At 30.4% G+C, this 14292-nt stretch overlaps 1 protein-coding gene across 4 annotated transcripts in view; it reads right to left on the reverse strand.

Moving 5' to 3' along the window:
- LOC126889556 (reticulon-4-interacting protein 1, mitochondrial-like) overlaps positions 1-14292 on the reverse strand; it is a 94515-nt gene that overhangs the window by 49746 nt on the left and 30477 nt on the right. For 2 of the 4 annotated variants that reach the window (XM_050657952.1, XM_050657935.1), the window contains exon 8: positions 4160-14292. This exon is cut by the window's right edge and continues 626 nt beyond it. The exons of the other annotated variants lie outside the window; for them this stretch is intronic. The gene's annotated coding sequence lies outside the window, so the exon portion shown is untranslated. Of the gene's footprint in view, positions 1-4159 lie in introns of those variants that run through there. 4 annotated transcript variants of the gene reach the window in all.

A 14292-nucleotide genomic window follows, 5' to 3' on the forward strand; every position in this document is an offset into this window, starting at 1 on the left:
AGCTACCAGTTTTTTTATTTCTAAAGGTATATTACTTATGTTTCTGTTGGGACTACTTTGTGGGGTAGCTGATTTAGCTGCATACTGTAGTATGTTTATAAATTTGTTATAGTCCTCTTCTATTTCTTCCGGTTTTTTCAGCCTCGTTGTTATTTCGATAGTATCGTGAATTATTTGTCGGTAAGTGTCCCAGTTTGTTTTATTGTTGTGCAGGTGGAGTTTTGGTTTTTTAGTGATAACTGTTGTACTTACCGTTGCTATTATTGGGCTATGGTCAGTAGTTAGGTCATAGCTTGGTGTTATATCTGTATAAGTTATACCGATACCGTTTGTTATGAAGAAGTCCAATAAATCTGGTTTTTTGTTGGGATCGGTCGGCCAGTATGTTGGTGTTCCCGTTGAGATAAATGAGTAATTCTTATTTTGTATAACATGTGCCAGTTCTCTGCCTTTTGTTGTTATAAGTCGTGACCCCCACAAGGTATGCTTGCTGTTGTAATCTCCCCCAGCAATGAATTTTGGTCCTAAAGTTTGGAAAAATTCTTCATAGTGTTCTCGTTTTAGATTATGGCGAGGAGGGCAGTACACAGCTGTTACGTTGACATTATATGGAAGTGCTTCAACGCTTACTGTCGTTGCTTGTATGTGTTCTTCTTTGTACTTCAGTAGTTCATGATGTTTAATATTTTCTTTGATGAGTATTGCTGTACCTCCGTGGGCTGTGCCGTCAGGATGCTCAGTATGATATAGTTTATATTTAGGTATGTTAAAATATGTTCTGTTTGTGAAGTGTGTTTCACTAATTAAAAATATGTCAATTTTATTTATGTCTAGAAATATTTTCACTTCTTCTGTATGGCTTGGAAGGCCGTTGGCATTCCATTGGGCTATTCGAAGAAACTTAGCCATTTATTTCATTTTGTTCATAAGCATGGTAAGCATGTTGAGGACCATGCTATTTTGTTGGATTAGTTGGTTGAATAGATTCTTGAATTCTTCCAAAAACTTGTTTAACACAGTGGTTGTATCTTCTGTTTGGTTGCGTTTAGTTACTTCAGCATAGCTCATGCCCTGGGGCAGTGGATTGGATAGTTGTTGTGTGTTTCTTGTGTATATATCATTTGTGTAGATTGCTGATGGGTTTTGATGCTCTCCATTGTTTTTATTGCTTCCTTTGGTAAGTTTCTTATAGTGATCACATCCCTTGTAATTGGCTGGGTGGCCTCCATTGCATAACGCACATATGGCTGGCGTCTCCTTTGACTTTTTGCACGTGGTGGTATTGTGTGAGCCTCCGCATTTTACACAGACGTATGGTTTATTACAATATGATTTGGAATGTCCATATTGTTGGCATCTCATGCACTGTATTATACTGTTTTTTTGAGTTCGTGGAGGTTCTATGTGTACTACTCTGTTCTGTAGGCCTGTTATATTATAGACATCTTTGTTGTTTTGCGCGGGTTCTAAATCTACAAAGAAGAGATTAAGTGGTTCTTTGGTTTTTTGTTGTTTTACATTAACTATGTTTCTCACTTTGTGCCCTAACTGAGATAGCTCACTTTTTATGTCATCAGTATTGGTTGAGTGATGTAAGTATCTGATCACGATTCTGTAGGCTCGTTCTTCTTTTAGTTGGTACGTGTGATGGTATATATATTTTTCCTTGAACTCCTTAACCAATTTTCGGTATATTTCTGGTGTTTCACAATTTATTTTGACAACGTTGTTTATTAAACTTTTTGTCTGGTATTCTTCTTTTTTGGCTATTTCCTCTAATTGCTTTGTCATCTCTTTGAAATCCTGTACCCCGTGTACAAATATTGGTGGAGGTTTTGGTATTTTGTTGGTTTCGACGTTTCCAATATTTTCTTCTGTTTCTTTCGACAGCGGTTGGAATCGGTTACCTGTTTCAATTTCGCTTGGATTTGGTTTGTTGTTATGTATTTTCTTTCTTTTATTGCTTCCCATGACTTGCCAAGCGTTTTTACTGTTTGTCTGATTTTCTTCTTCATCTTCGCTGGTTGATGTCATATAGTGAGTTTCTCTGTCTTCGATATTTGCACTATTTTTACTTGATGTCGGCATTTGCTGCTGAACTGGTTGAGAGCTGAACTGGTTGGTATTTACTGTCTGTATAGGAGTTGTATGATACTGTTGTTGCATAGTTGGCATATTCATGTTCATTGCATTTTCTGGTTGCTTCATCATTGTTGGCTGCCACTGTAGTTGGTTATTGGTTGCTTGTGGTATTTGTAAATTTATTGGATCACTCTGTATGTTTTGTTGTTGATAAACTGGTTGTCCATTTCTGAACCCAATAAGATTCCCCGAAGGGAACATATTGTTTTGTTTTTCTCACTTATTGCTAATGGGTTTTTTTTTATTGTTGTTGATAAGATAATTAGAATTCTTAATCACCGGTTTTTCGGAGCGCTTTAACGATGTTTACACCTCGATGGCCCAGCGACGACTGTTTTAAATACTGAATTTAAGTTTTTTTTAATGTTCCGTAATATCTAATTATAAATTAATATATTAATCTTACCGCCATCTATACGATAATTGTGAAAGTATCCGAAGTAAGAAATTCATATTTTATCAATAGAACGTCAAAATGATTAGCAGAATCTTAAAAAAATCGATTATAATTTAATTACTTTTTTGCGTTGTAAATATTAAGCGATAACAATTAAATAATAAATTTAAAAATTACCAGTGAAAGTTGATTAGTAATCCGCCAGGAGCGACACCAGCGAAGCTCACAGCGTATAAAAAAAGAGAGCAAATACAAAATAAGTGATTGATGTGATCGTTTATTATGGGAGTTTCGCTGGTGTCGCTCCTGGCGGATTACTAATTCAACTTTCACCGGTAATTTTTAAATTTATTATTTAATTGTTATCGCTTAATATTTACAACGCAAAAAAGTAATTAAATTGTAATCCATTTTTTTAAGATTTTACTAATCATGTTGACGTTCTATTGATAAAATATGAATTTCTTACTTCGGATACTTTTACAATTATCGTGTAGATGGCGCAGATTAATTTATAATTACATATTACGGAACATTAAAAAAACTTAAATTCGGCATTTTAAAACGTAAGTATATTTAAGGTAAAAATATATACCAGAGCTTTGAGCAACTAATATTTTTTATAATTCATATTTTTAATTTTAATTTTAAATTAATCACTTTGACATTTATGCCAAATTTCCGGTAAATGTTTACAGACTTGCCACTACTGGCGCTCGCGAATTTGTAAATATCCCTTCTACGTACGAGCTCACAGCGTTGACATAAATGTCAAAGTGATTCATTTAAATTTAAAATTAAAAACATTAATTATAAAAAATATTAGTTGGTCAAAGCTGTGGTATATATTTTTACCTTAAATATACTTGCGTTTTAAATACTGAATTTACGTTTTTTAATGTTCCGTAATAAATGTAATTATAAATTATTCTATTAAAGCGCCATCTACACGATAATTGTGAAAGTATCCGAAGTAAGAAATTAATATTTTTCATCAATAGAACGTCAAAATGATTAGCAAAATCTTAAAAAAATCTGTTACAATTTAATTACTTTTTAGCGTTGTAAATATTAAGCGATAACAATTAAATAATAAATTTAAAAATTACCGGTGAAAGTTGAATTAGTAATCCGCCAGGAGCGACACCAGCGAAGCTCAGAGCGTATAGGGCTTTTCATTCACAGTCATTTGTTTCGAGCTTCTGTCAATTGTCGTATAATCCGTGTATATTAATATTATACACAGATTATACAACACATGACAGAAGCTCGAAACAAAGCACAATCGATGAAAAGCCCTATAGGGCTTTTCATCGATTGTCATTTGTTTCGAGCTTCTGTCATGTGTCACATAATATTAATATATCTACGCCATACGTCTTTGGTTTGTATCATTGTTATATATCAATAACGTATGACGTAGATATATTAATATTATGTGACACATGACAGAAGCTCGAAACAAATGACTGTGAATGAAAAACCCTATTATTTCATTTTTCCGACTATAGTTTTCTGAGATGAAATTGTCATATTGAATTCTTTCGCTCTTATGTCAAATATGTGGACTAATCTTTGGAGACTAAATAGGAACATGAAAGGATAGGTATAATTAAACACTTGTTTTATCTACTAATCAACATAATTATTTTCGGTAAAAAAGTACAGTAAACTACAATATAGCACCATAAAAATAGAAGACAGTATAATATCAGATTTACAAAAAGTTAATTCAAGTTGTTACTAAAATTGGCAATGTTGTTGAGCTATACGGCCAAAGTATTGACTTAACACACCAAACATATCCATATCTTTTAAACTACAATTATTGTTAATTAAAGTTTTTATTTTTTAGGTATTTTGAACACAATATACAGGGTGAGGCAGATAAAAGTCCTATTAGAAATATCTCGAGAACTAAAGGAAACAGAATCATGAAAATTTGAATGAAGGGGTTTTGAAGAGTGATTTCTTTAATGAAAATATTTTCATCGATTTGCTACTTCCGGTTATACCGAAAGTGGCTTATAACTTCGTTTTTTTTAAATGGAACATCCTGTATATTTTTACATTTTTGGATTCTCCTGGATGTCTTCTTTCTTAAAATATGAGGTTTTGTAATGTTATACAGGGTAGTTTAAAAGATAATTACGTTTTTTTTCCTAATTTCCTAGCAACATTCACACCCTGTAGAATTGTAGTAGTTTGACATCAAAAACTCTATTTATGTTCAAATGATTTTTAATATAGTCTACTATTGTTAAAAATTGTTAGTATAGGTAAATGTTGAATTGTACTATACAGGGTTGGTCGAAACTCGGAAAGAGTATTTTCTGAGTTTTCTTAAATGGAAAACCCTATATTTTATTATTGCAATGAAATGATATTTTATGCTACTTTTTTATTTCTTAAGCATTCCCTATACCTAACTGCTTTAATTTGTGAGTTATTGGTGATTCAAGCCAAACATTAATTTCAACAAAAAATACGTGAAATTTTATTAGGTTGGCCGTGAAAATATTAAATCACAAATAATTTTTCGGAAATAAATACATATTAATCTAGAGTGATCTTTAAAATTGCCAATAATGGTTGAGCTATCAAAATACCTACGTAGTTAACATTCTTGGCGCGATTAACAATTAAGCAAAAATTAAAGCATTTAGGTATAGGGAATGCTTAAGAAATAAAAAAGTACCATAAAATGTCTTTTCATTGCAATACTAAAATACAGGATGTTCCATTTAAGAAAATTCAGAAAATCCTCATTCCGAGTTTCGACCAACCCTGTATACTAAAATTTAACATTTAGTTATACTAATAATTTTTAATAATAGTATACTATATTAAAAATCATTTTAACATAAATAGAGTTTTTGATATCCAACTACTACAATTCTACAGGGTGTGAAAGTTTCTACGAAATTAATAAAAAAAAACGTAATTAGCTTTTAGACTACTCTGTATAACATTACAAAACCGCATATTTTAAGAAAAAAGACATCGAGTAGAATCTAAAAATGTAAAAATACACTGGGTGTCCCATTTAAAAAAACGAAGTTTAAGCAACTTCCGGTATAACCGGAAGTGGCAAATTGATGAAAATATTTTCATTAAATAGATCACCCTTCAAAACCCCTTCATTCCAATTTTCATGATTCTGTTGCCTTTAGTTCTCTAAAAATATTTCTAATAGGCCAGTTATCTGCCTCACCCTATATATTGGACTAATATACTTAAAATATTTTCTTTTAATTTTTTAAATTTAAGCAAACTCTTTTAATTAAATGATTAATATTATACCTACTTGAAGCACAATATCAATAATAGTTGTTAGTGACGTAATCCATAGTTTGCGAAAATTTCAGTGTACATATTAGATTACAAACGGTCTGTTCAAGAGCTGCATATATATATATATATATATATATATATATATATCGGTATAAAATAATTATATTATGACACAATTTAATAAAATATTCGAAATAAAAATGTATTGGATGCTACTATTTAGGATAGAGATCATCATTCAACTCGGATCTATCCACTGCTGGATATAGGTCTCCCTCAGTCTTTTCCATGTATTTATTGTGAATTGTGTATACAAAATCTTGGCAAGAATATTGAGAAAGACTAAATTGCTATAGGGAAAGAATCTTACATGAGTATAATGCCGACTTTAGAAAGGACAGATCTACGCTAGCCCAAATCTTAAAGGAGATACAGACAACTTATTATGTAGGTAAAGTTCCTCTGCATGTTGTGTTTGTGGATAAAACTGATCAGATTAGTAAAAATGACACTAACTCTACCCGTGAAATTGCTTGGCACGGTCACATTTAAGATCAATTTACGGTTACAAAAGGCTTGGGATAGGGAGATTCTTTATCCACTACATTATTCTATTTAAGGGGATGGGTAGGTATTTTCGGCTGCAATGGTATTTAAATGGGGATTCATTTTTTTCGAATCCTGAGAAAACTAATAAGTATTTTTGAAAAATTTAAACGCAGAATGAAAGATTAAGTTCTTACCGAGGGCCGAAAGTCCCTGAAAACTTCTATAATGTTTATTTGAATAAGTTACAGGGGTGAAAAGAGGGCCGAAAGTCCCTGAAAACTTCTATAATGTTTATTTTAATAAGTTACAGGGGTGAAAAACTAAGAGAAAATGTAGTGTGATTTTTAATTTCAAATATCTCATTGAAAAGAAACTTTTTATATATTCTATGAGACTTTCGGCCCTCGATAATAATTTAGTCTTTCATTTTGTTTTTAATTTTTTAAAAAATATTTATTAGTTTTTTCAGGATTCGAAAAAAAATGGACACCATGTCCGTGGTGATATTTTCCAAATCAAACATTCGCTATCTTTGTCATACAACGTACTGAGTCAAACAGAATATAGACAGTGACAGTTTTAAATATTTGACATGGCATCGGGAATATTTTGAGTTATTGATTAAATAATATTGATAGTGTATTTGATCAATAATTGATTTAAGACGTGAACTTAATAAAAAGTTATTTATTGTTTATTATTTGTGGAAGATCCAAGCAGAGAATACATCAGGATATATTCTGTGATCCAAGTATTTTGTTGTTAAAGATGTTCAAAATTGTAAGCGTTCCATAGTAACAATATATTATTAAAAAATTCATTTAACACTTTTCCTCTTTTCTCGATTGAGTATTAGTTTTTGTTGTACACATAAATTATTACAATCACTGAATACATAGTTAGTGAAAAAATTATCACATTTATTAACTGACTTAATAATTTGCAATTATACAAATAACAGTTATCCAAGAACATTCAAAAGCCAACTCTTTAAAGTCAATGATGACATTGTCAAGTAGAATGACATTCTAGTAATATTTACATATCCATACCAGTGTGAATTTTACTACAGTATTTCTCATGATCATCTTTCAGTGCGTCACAGTTTTTCGATTTCTTTCTAACGCATTAAATTGTATGTGACAGAAAAAAGGCACGTCGGTGATTACATTTCGTCGGTGACATTTTTATAACATTTATTTTAGTTATTCTAGTTATCGATAGATGGCGCCATAATAAAAAAATAATTTTTTTTTAATTAGATAATAATATTACAAATATAATCTGTATAATTTATAAGACTATACAAATCAAAGAAAATACCATTTTATAAATGCAAGAAACACATTTGATTTGTTTTTATTCCAAATTGAAAATAAAATGTGACAACTGTCAGATTTAACTAAAATGTCATGTTTGAATAAATGTGTATTATCACGGACTTACCCTTTTTTATCATTTGTTACGCACTGAAAAATGATCATGAAAAGGACAATACATGTAATTTGCCGTGTAAAGACAGAAAAAGTAGGGATAGCCGTAAAATATTTTCGAATTATGTACCGATGGCCTTATGTTAGAAACTGTAATCAGAAAATGCAGCTGAAAGTGGAAGAAACAATCACGAAAAATGAGCACCAGTGCTTGGCATTTACTGAGCATCTAACTATCCTAGCAAGAACCGTGAAAGATTAAAAATATTTGTGAAGCAAATTATTGAAGAAGCACAGAAAAAATGAAGAAAAAGATTTTAGTGTGAGGTCTGTAAGTGGTAAAAGCTATAGTTGGGGTACATAGGGTGGACAATTGTGAATACCTGGGTGTAGGATTCCATGAAAATGCAAAAGATAAATGGGAGCTCGATGCCAGAATAGAAACAGGGAATAAAACATTAGGTAGTTTAAGAGGCCTAATGAACTCAAAATACGTTTCTAGACAAAGCAAACTCCGAATATAATATAAAACAGTAATTAGACCCACAGTAACATATGCCTGCGAGGCATGGACATTAAATAAGAAGAAAGAGGATACTCTGGAAAGATAGAAAATGAAAATATTGAGACGCATATTCGGAGGATGGAAGACGGGTGGAAGAGAAGAACCAACAACGAATTAACGACTTTGTACAGAGAACCTACCATCACCAGATTCGTCAAGTCACAAAAAATCAGTTCTGTTAAAATAATTAGTTAATCTTATGATTATGTTTTATGGAAATGCCCTAGGCCCTAGGTCTTAACGGCCTGTTGTGCGTATAAATAAATATTTAGGCCTTTATGGGGTTTTATTAAAATCTACACCATTTCAACCTAATTGTCAGGTACAAAGATTTCTTTTCCTATCTGTGCTTGTGACTATACAGTAATCGCCACCCTACTATTAGACACATAGGAACATTGAGCAATTACAGCCCTGGGCCCTTCACTTGTTGCAATGTTTATTTTCATGTCTACCCAAGTAGCAGAACGGGTTTATTAAGTCTTTTAAGGATGCTTTAAAACTGTAGAATAAAACTAAAATTAAAACCATTTGGTTTTTAAGTAAACCTTAAGGTTGCAATAAAACCGCTTTCAGCATAAAAGGGCCCACTCTGAAAGAGGTCAATAAAACCAAAAATAAAAACCTTCTTAAAACTTTGTTTTCTTAAGCAACTGGTTTTAAAGCTGGTGTGAAGGTGGTTTTAAAACCACGTTACAAGACACTTTAAGTGCAGGCAGTTTTATAGCAAACTTAAAAAGGTTTCTTAAATGGAGACTTTTAAAAGACAATTTACCTTATTAAATGATTCTTTAAACCAATATACTTCCATATAGGCTAACAAATTTTTACATGTGTTATGATAGGTAGATACATTTTTGTAACCATAAAATAATAAAAAGTACTTGGTTATTTCGGACTGTCAAGATAGAAAAACACTTGCGCACCCAACTTTACTGATAATGTTAACAAAAATAGGTCTAAATAACTAACGCGCCCCAAAATTTCTGACTTTTGGCGATTAAAAAATAAAAATAAATAAAAAAATTTAAATCCGAAAGATATTAATTTGAAAGAAAAATAATTTTATCTACAATTTTAATGTTTTAATGTTAAAATAAATCGAATTTATGTCTTTAAGTCGCTTATTTATAATTTTTATGTAAGCCTTATATTGTAATCTATCATGGCTTTCAGCATCTCAAGAAAGTAATATGGCCGAAATCCAAATAAAACTATTTAGTCTATCGACAGAGAATTGCTAAGATCAAATGGTTTTATTTTATACTTTTCTAAGAACATAATATATCCTACATAAAAGCAAGGTTGCCTTGGAATTAAAACCCTTTAGTTTTAATGCTGCTGTCAATAATGCCACTTGGTTTTAATGTGAATCTAACCTAATATCGAGGCGCCGTAGTGCTGTGTGTGTTGTATTTTTCTTTTAAAATGACCAGTTCGTTTATATTGTAAGTACTTGCGACTTATTGCGTCCATACTATCTGTACTTCCACTTTTTACAACACACTACACCACTGTTTCGCTCTAAAACAAATGACCGACCATTTTGGACATGAAAGAAGAGGGGATGAGTTTAGTTTTATTGTTTCTAACAATAAGCATAGTTTAGTCTTTACGATAACCAAATTGATTCAGTTAAGAGCGTTTGGTTTTAATATAGCCTACTAATTGCTTTTAAGAAAGCAACTCTAAAGAAAACTAAAAAATAGTTTTAAGGCATATGTTTTACTGACATAATAGTCTTGAGATCAAGTAGTTTTAATAACAGGTTTTATTAGTCATACCTATTAGGAAAATCTTTAAAACCGCAATAAAACTAAAAGGTCACAAACTAGAATCTAATAAAACCAAACAATCCGGAAGTTCGTCATAAAACCTATTAGTTTACTGAGAATATACCATTTTAAAACTACATTAAGACAAAGTACCTATTAAGATTAATTAGTCTTATTTGATACTCTTATTAGATACTTTAAAACTAGTGACAAATGCTTAATAGTTTTAAAGTTTTGGCAGTATATCTACAAGGTAACTTTAAAACCATTATCTTCTTATTTACCACAATAAAACCTTTATAAATAAACCTTAAATAAAACTAAAATGTTTTTATTGTGCTACTTGGGTAGTGGCGTTTAGAACGTCAGAAAATGTATAGGGATGAATATTAAAATAGAAATTTGACAATTAATAGATCAGCTGTATTTGACGCTTATACTTGCCATTTTGTTAAAGTTGTAAAAGTTTTAAAGTAATGTAATATTCTTGGTGTTTTAATAAAGTTATTTCAAAGCAGAGTAACAATACTATTAATTAATGTATTTTTTGTACGAAAAAAATATTTTCAATAATTTCTTGACAGTAACTGTTACATGATAGATATGAAAGTCACATCTGAGAACGGACCGGATTAGCCCATATGCATTGCCATTAGGTACCTACCCATGTATCTAGTAGCGTTTGAAGAATTTTTATACAACAATTACTATAGTTTTCACTCCACATTATTACTGTTTCATTAGATAGATCCGTGGTTTTATTAATATTCTATATGGCGAGCAATTATAGAGACATACTCATTGGAAGTGATATTTTCTTCATCTTCATGTAAAACACAGAACACAGCTTTTTTGACTGTTTTTGAGTTCTTGATTATTTTCTAGTCTGATTTTTCTCAAAATTTGGTTGTTTAAATAAGGAAAAGGATTGTCAATTTCGAATAAAAGACGGGTCGATTTTAAATGTGTCCACGAAATAGGATATAATCTAAAAAAGCAATGTAACCGATGTGGAATTTTTTTTGATGTATGCGAGTATTGAAATTTCTTATACTATAAATATGTAAATAATAAATTATTCAAAAAAAAAAAACATAAATATTTAAAGCAAATAATATAATGTAAATATTCAAAAAGTAACTCCATCACAGGATAAAATACGTGATAGCGGGAGGAGGTTAGCAGAAGTATCATACTACTATGGGGTGACTACCCCTTTAATTTCCCGTTAAATATTACTTTGTTATAGACGTCGTTTTGGGATAAACCTTATATTACTGAAAATTTCAAAATCGGCTTTGTAAATCTCTAACAACTTTTCAAAATTCAATAAATTATATTCAACAAAAAAATTTAAAATATTTAACGGGATATTACCCATTTTTTAATCCTTACAACAATGGCATACGTTTGACTTAACGTTTTAATTTAATTCATATAAATTGATGACGCTTGTGCAAAGCACCAAAGGACCTAGTATATTAAGTCCCTAAGACGTAGGCGCAAAATTTCGCTCCAATGTGTTTTAAATACATTCATTTTTGTCGAATCTTAAGAAAACTATTTTAGAAAAATTTAAACACATAATGAAAGATTGCATTATTACCGAGGGCCGAAAGTCCCTCAAAACTTCTATAATGTTTATTTTAATAAGTTATAGAGATGAAAAAGATAGAGAAAGTTTAGTGTTATTTTTAATTTCAAATATCTCATTCAAAAGAAACTTTTTTGGTTATTCTAACGGACTTTGGCCCTCGGTAATAATGTAATCTTTCATTCTGCGTTTAAATTTTTCAAAAATACTTATCAGTTTTATCAGTATTCGAAAAAAAAAATGAATGCATTTAAGACACATCGACTCGAAATTTTGCACTACGCCCTTAAGGAAAAATAAAATCATCTAAATGTCAGAATGCACATTTATAACGAGTACGATTTTATTTTTGTAACATCTTCTGTTTTAATAACTTAACAATCAGATGTTGATACAGAATCTTTAAAGGTATTAGTCACCAGTGCGATGGAGAGCTTGTACAACAGAGTATTAAAGAACAGAGTAGAATTAGAATACGAAAATATTTAAGAGCAAAATGGATTTCGTGCACGAAGATCATGCATAGACAACACATTTTCACTTAACAAGTTATCGAGAAAAGGAAAGCACGAAACATACCAACAGACATCATTTATTGATCTAAAGAGAGCTTACGACACTCAATAGTCTATGAATATTAGATTATCATAACGACAATCTACCAACCACTGGTTTTGTTTGACATAAGTGTCAGAATGGCAGAAAATAGAGGGAAGACCAGAAACATGGCAAGATGGTATCCGATGAATAAATATAATAAAAATAGGAACAGCATATTTAAAACAAGAGTTGGATAGCTCAACGAGCTAGTCGACTAACTTCAGAGTGAGTAGGTCTCTATTACACGAGTTCTTGATTTACTATAGACCAGGGCGGATCTGTGAAAATACGTCTATTTTTGGATGTGCGAGGTGGCATTCGGATTTTTGCAGATACAGTTAGCTGACAACTTTAACAATAATAATTGATTTATGCTCCTTCTCAAATATGCCCGGAACATTAATAAAAAAATTAAAATATTTGAAAATTTCGAAAAACATCGATTTTTTTTTATTTTCTTTGATTATAACTTTAAAACGATTCATTTTGGAACAAAGTCGTACAGAGATAAAATAAAGATAATTGAATTTTGTATGATAAACGACTGATTAAAAATGTCTTTAATTATTACCCTTTCTGCAAAATATCAATAAATACAAAATAAGAGGGCAAAATAAGCCTGTTTTTATTTAATGTTTTTCAACCACTTTGGTTGCACTTAGAACTTTCGTAATTCGCTTTGAAAATTCTTACAACATACTTAAATCGTTCACCAAATTTAATTAAAATCGACCTGATAGATTTTGCAGAATAATTTTGCAATCTAAATGTTTTTAAAAAAGTTCAAATTTTTTAAAAACTTTCTGAAAAAAAGTAGACCATTTAAAAGTTTGCTAATTTTTTTTACATATAAAGAGATTCTCTACTTATCTAATACACTTTACATAATTAAAATCGGATTATTTAGGCGGCCTCAGCACTGTTTTAAAGTTATAAACAATTTTTTGACTTATAAACAAATACAGTGATAACGTTTGAGTTGGCATAAATTCATTTTCTCTAGAATAGGCGTCTCTGTCGATTTTTATTTTTAACCAAATTCTAATTTCTTGGTATATATATCATACTAGTGACGTCATCCATCTGGGCGTGATGAGGTGAGTGATGAGATTTTTAAATGAGAATAGGTGCCGTGTGATAGCTCAATCGAAAGGCTATTCAATTTTGGATTCACTAAATTAACATAATTATTTATGCAGGGTTTGAATTAAAAAAAAATTGAATTAAATTAATTCCAATATTTAGATTTCGTCATCACACCCAGATGGATGACATCACTATGATGATATTTATGCCAAAAAATTATAATTTAAAAATAAAAATCGATTTATTTCGGGATTTATCTCCCAAGTCTCCCAAACTCAAACGTCCTCACTGTATTTGTTTATAACCCAAAACATTGTTTATAACTTTAAAACAGTGCTGATGCCACTTAAATGATCCGATTTTAATTCTGTAAAGTGTATTAGATAGGTAGAGAACCTCTTTATATGTAAAAAAAAATTAGCAAACTTCTAGATGGTATACTTTTTGTTCAGAAAGTTTTAAAATATTTAAACTTTTTTAAAAAAATTTAGATTGCAAAATTATTATGCAAAATCTATTAGGTCGATTTTAATGAAATTTGGTGGAAGATTTAAGTATATTATAAGAATTTTCTAAGCGAATTATGAAGGTTCTATGTGCAACCAAAGTGATGAAAAATATTGAATAAAAACAGTCTTCTTGCCCCCTTATTTTCAATTTATTGCTATTTTGCAGAAAGGGTAATATTTTAAGACATTTTAAACCAGTTGCATATTATACAAAATTCAGTTATCTTTATTTTCTTTTCCTACGACTTTGTTCCAAAATGAATCGTTTTAAAGTTAAGAGCAATGAAAGTAGAAAAAAATCGATATTTTTGGAGATTTTTAATTATTAAAAATTTTTTTTATTAATGT

The sequence above is a fragment of the Diabrotica virgifera genome, chromosome 1, assembly GCF_917563875.1.
Source record: "Diabrotica virgifera virgifera chromosome 1, PGI_DIABVI_V3a".
Classification (NCBI taxonomy): Eukaryota; Metazoa; Arthropoda; class Insecta; order Coleoptera; family Chrysomelidae; genus Diabrotica; species Diabrotica virgifera.